Raw genomic sequence first — 5,640 nt, 5'->3', positions numbered from 1 at the left:
GTTACCCACCTCAAACCTAAACGAAACATTGTCCTCAATGTTTTAAAAAGGAAATAAAAGCAAGGACAAAGAATAGTAAAAGAAATGAACGAGGGAAACACACAAATAAAAATTAAAAAGATAAGGAATGAAGGTACCTAGTTGGGTTGCCTCCCAACAAGCGCTTAGTTTAGAGTCAATAGCCCGACTTTAGGATGCGTTTACTTGGGGTCATCGAGGAGGACAGTGGTTTCCTCCTCAAGAAATGCAGCTGCCACATAAGGTTTGAGTCGATGGTCATTAACTTTGAAAGTTGTACCGTCACGATCATTCTTGATTTCAACTGTCCCATAAGGATACACTGTTAACACCGTGAATGGCCCAGACCAACGAGAGCGAAGTTTCCCAGGAAAAAGTTTCAACCGTGAGTTGTAGAGGAGAATGCTTTGACCCACATAAAAGTCCTTCTTCAAGATGTGCTTGTCATGCCACTTCTTTGTATGGTCCTTGTAAATTTTCGCATTCTCATACGATTCATTTCGAAGTTCTCTAGCTCATTCAATTGTAACTTCCTCTTCTCCCCTGCTGAACTCATGTCAAAATTGAGCGTTTTAATAGCCCAAAACGCTTTATGCTCCAATTCCACCGGAAGGTGGCATGCTTTCCCAAAAACAAGTCTATATGGTGACATCCCAATTGGCGCTTTGAACGCCGTTCTATAAGCCCATAGTGCATCATCCAATTTTAATGACCAATCTTTCCTAGAGGCACTCACCGTCTTTTCCAAGATTTTCTTCAATTCCCTATTTGAAACTTCAACTTGTCCACTAGTTTGCGGATGGTAGGGAGTAGATACTTTATGGGTGATGCCATATTTTGCAAGAAGGGAATTAAATTGACGATTGCAAAAATGCGTACCTCCATCACTAATAATTACACGAGGGACCCCAAATCTTGTAAAAATATTCTTTCGTAGAAATCGGACCACAACCTTGGCGTCATTCGTGGGTAGGGCAGCTGCTTCGACCCATTTGGATACATAATCCACTGCAACCAAAATATACAAATTCCCATATGATGCTGGAAACGGACCCATGAAGTCAATACCCCAAACATCAAACAATTCCACCTCCAAAATATTATTCAAGGGCATTTGGTTTCGACTAGAGATATTTCCTGTACGTTGGCAGGGTCACATCTTGCAACAAAGTCTTGAGCATCTTTAAACAAAGTAGGCCAGAAAAATCCAGATTGTAGAACCTTGGCCGTAGTCTTGGAAGCACCATAATGGCCTCCACATGCCAAAGTATGACAATGCAATAATATGTCAGCCATCTCTGTCTCAGGTACACATCTTCGTATAACTTGGTTAGGACCATGCTTCCACAAATATGGATCATCCCAATAATAATGTTTAACCAATGATAGGAATTTCTTTTTCTGATAAAAAGACATATTAGGGGGAAGAATACCACAAGCTAGGTAATTTACAAAATCTGCATACCAGGGAGTGATGAATTTTTTCTCAGAGTAGATGGAAAATAATTGCTCATTCGGCAATGTCTCTAGGATAGGCCCAACATCTTCTATAACTTCATCCTCACGGACTAGCCGAGAGAGGTGGTCGGCCACCACATTCTCAGACCCTTTTTTATCTCGAATTTCAATATCAAACTCTTGAAGTAATAAAACCCATTGAATTAGTCTTGGTTTTGCTTCCTTCTTGGCAAGCAAAAATTTCAAAGCTGCATGATCCGTATATACAATTACCTTCGCACCCAATAGGTAAGAACGAAATTTATCCAATGCGAATACTACTGCTAACAATTCCTTTTCCGTAGTGGCATAGTTCAGTTGGGCATCATTCAATGTACGACTTGCATAGTGAATTACATGTAGTAATTTATTCTTCCTTTGACCCAAGATGGCTCCAATAGCATAATCACTTGCATCACACATAATCTCAAATGGTAATTCCCAATCAGGTGCCATAATGACTGGTGCAGTGGTGAGTTTTGTCTTCAATAAATTAAATGCCTCCAAACAGTCTGAATCAAAGTTGAATTCAGAATCCTTCAATAACAACTTGCAAAGAGGCTTTGTAATTTTTGAGAAATCCTTTATAAATCGACGATAAAACCCAGCATGTCCCAGGAAGCTTCGAATTCCTTTCACTGTAGAAGGGGGTGGCAGCTTTTCTATGGTCTCAATTTTTGCACGGTCAACCTCAATACCTCTTGCTGAAATTTTATGCCCCAACACAATTCCTTCTTGTACCATAAAATGGCATTTTTCCCAATTGAGAACTAAATTGGTTTCTTCACATCTTGCTAACACCAATGCCAAATTATCCAAACAAGAATCAAAAGATGAACCGAAAACAGAGAAATCATCCATAAATACCTCAATAAATCGCTCCACCATGTCCGAGAAAATGCTCATCATGCAACGTTGAAAAGTGGCAGAAGCATTACATAACCCAAAAGGCATACGGCGATAGGCAAAAGTTCCAAATGGACATGTGAAGGTCGTTTTATCTTGGTCTTCAGGCGCGATAGGAATTTGATTATATCCTGAGTATCCGTCTAGGAAACAGTAATAGGCATGCCCAGCAAGTCTTTCTAGTACCTTATCAATAAAAGGCAGCGGGAAGTGATCTTTTCTGGTTGCAGAATTTAATTTCCTGTAATCTATGCAGACTCTCCATCCTGTAACAGTTCTTATTGGAACTAACTCATTATTCTCATTTTTTACAACAGTCATCCCTCCTTTCTTTGGCACAACCTGTGTAGGACTCACCCAACTACTGTCAGATATAGGGTAAATAATACCTGCATCAAGCAATTTTAATACCTCTGCACGAACCACTTCCTTCATGTTGGGATTCAATCGACGTTGATGCTCCACGGATGGCTTATGCTCCTCTTCCATTAGTATTCGATGCATACACATAGAAGGGCTAATACCCTTGATGTCAGCGATTGTCCACCCAATTGCAGTTTTATATTTTCTCAAAACCCGTAATACTTTTTCTTCTTCAGTTTCACTCAAATTGGCAGCAATAATAACTGGTAAAGTTTCAGAATTTCCCAAATAAGCATACCTCAAATGTGTTGGCAATGGCTTCAGAGTAAGTGTGGGTGCAGCAATCACCGAAGGTGCAGCCTTAGGAGGTGCCTCTCCTAGTGGTTCGAACTAATTCCTTCGCCTTGGGTGGTATGGTTGTGATGCATCCAAATATAAGACATATTCAGCAACCATGGGGTTGTCATCTTGGGAGGTAGCAGCATGGACCAATGTAGATTCCAATGGATGGCTCGGATTCTCCTTTTTAAATGTGTCTGAAGCAATTTCATCAATTAATTCCATGTGAAAACAATCCTCCGCTTCTCTTGGAAATTTAATTGCTTCAAAAACTTTGAATGTTGCTTTTTCATTCCCAACTCTCAAAGTTAGTAACCCTTCTTCTACGTCAATCAGAGTGCGTGAAGTAATCAAGAATGGGCGGCCCAAAATTAGCTGCGTGTCAGAATCTTCTTCCATATCCAAAACCAGAAAATCCGCCGGAAATATGAGTGTATCAACCTTTACTAGAACATCTTCTATAATTCCATCTGGGTATGTGATTGACCTGTCCGCCATCTGCAAAGAAACAGTAGTGGGTTTAATTTCACCAATACCAATCTTTTTAGCAACAGATAAAGGTAGTAAGTTAATGCTAGAACCCAAATCACATAAAGCTCTTTCAAAGAAATTATTTCCAATAGTGCATAGAATTTTAAAACTCCCTCTATCTTTTTGTTTTGGTGGAAGCTTCCGTTGTAGGATGGCGCTGCACTCTTCTGTCAGTTGGATTTTCTCGTGCTCTCCAAATTTCCTCTTCTTGGAGAGAATGTCTTTCATGAATTTTGCATAACTTGGCATTTGTTCCAAAGCTTCAGCAAAAGGAATGTTGATCTGTAACTTTCTGAACATCTCCAAGAATTTTGCAAACTGCCCATCAACTTTATTTTTTCTCAACCTCTGCGGAAAAGGGATTTGTGGGACATATGGCTTCAGTTGAGGAGAAGGAATTGGTATAGAATTTTCTTCTTCTTGGGATTTTTCTGTGGTGGTGATTGGTGGTGAAGATGCATGCCCCATTTCCGCTGCAGACTTCTTAGCTTCTTTTTCTTTCTCTAATGCTTCTTGTTCCAAGTCGACTGCTGTATTTACTTGCTTCCCTTTACGAAGAGTGATTGCTTTTGCTTGTTCTTGATTTTTCGGGTTAACTTCAGGTTGGCTTGGAAATACTCCTTGGTTTCTTCCACTTATAACATTAGCTAATTGGCCAACTTGCACTTCCAAATTCTGAATAGAAGCTTGCTGATTCTGAAATTGAGTTTTTGTTTCAGTCATGAATTGGGTGGTAGACATAGTCAATTGAGTAAGCGCATCTTCCAAATTTATTTTCTTCTCTTGAGCCGGAAAACCAAGTGGTGGTCTCTGCACATTATGAGTGTTGCTCCATGAAAAATTTGGATGGTTTCGCCAACCGGGGTTGTATGTATTGGAATAAGGATTATTCCTTTGTCGATTAAATTCTCCAACCTGATTAACTTGCTCAGCGGACGCAAATGGGTTCCCTTTGGTACACTCTGAACTTGGATGAGGGCCTGCACAAAGTTCACAACCAAAATTAGTACTAGTGTTTATAGCATTAACACTTAAAGAATCAACTTTTTTAGTAAGGTTAGAAATTTGTGCTGTTAGCAAAGCCATAGCATCGACTTCCAAGACCCCAGCTGGTTTCAAATTCATTCTCTCACTCGGCCATTGGTAGTTGTTGGATGCCATGGTCTCCAATAATTCAAATGCTTCGGTAGCCGTTTTTGTCATTAAAGCCCCTCCAGCAGCTGCATCAACTAGTGTCCTGCTTGTTTGACTCAACCCATTGTAGAAAGTCTGAACTTGAATCCAGGTTGGTAGCTCATGGTGAGGACACTTGCGCAATAAATCTTCGAATCGTTCCCAGGCTTCATATAGAGGTTCCTTATCATATTGAGCGAATGACATAATATCTTGTCGAAATTTTGCAGTTTTTGCTGGGGGGAAAAATTTAGCAAGGAATTTCTTAGATAAATCATCCCAAGTACGGATGGAGTCTTGTGGCTGTGACAGTAACCAAAGCTTAGCTTTATCCTTCAAGGAGAAGGGGAATAGCCTTAAACGGATCACGTCGTCAGTTACCCCATTGAACTTGGAAGTATCACAAATCTCCAAAAATATTGCAAGATGGATGTTGGGATCTTCATTCGGTAGACCACAAAATACGGATGAATTCTGCAGCATAGTGATCATGGCTGGTTTGATCTCAAAATTGTTGGCTGCAATAGCAGGACGTCGGATCGCTGAGGGAGTTGCCACTGGGGGGCCAAATTCCCCCACTGCTCTTTCTGCTTCCTCTGCCATAGGTGTGGATGGTGGTTCCACCAAAGTGTGCTTTTTGTTTGCTTTGTTCCGCTTATGAAACGTACGTTCGATTTCTGGGTCACGTGGTATGAGTTCTAGGGTACGAGAACGGTGCATACACGGATCAAAGTACCTGAAACAAAAAAAAAACAAAAAAAAAAAGGAAATTCAAATTAAACTCAGAATTAAACTATATTGATATTAATAGAA

At 40.2% G+C, this 5,640-nt stretch overlaps 1 pseudogene; it reads right to left on the bottom strand.

Annotated features, from left to right (window-relative positions):
• LOC109949681 lies at window positions 201-5,430 on the bottom strand (annotated as a pseudogene).

This window comes from Prunus persica, chromosome G6, assembly GCF_000346465.2.
Source record: "Prunus persica cultivar Lovell chromosome G6, Prunus_persica_NCBIv2, whole genome shotgun sequence".
Classification (NCBI taxonomy): Eukaryota; Viridiplantae; Streptophyta; class Magnoliopsida; order Rosales; family Rosaceae; genus Prunus; species Prunus persica.
The sequence above is the reverse complement of the archived record's forward strand: the minus strand, read 5'-3'. Positions and strand labels throughout refer to the sequence as shown.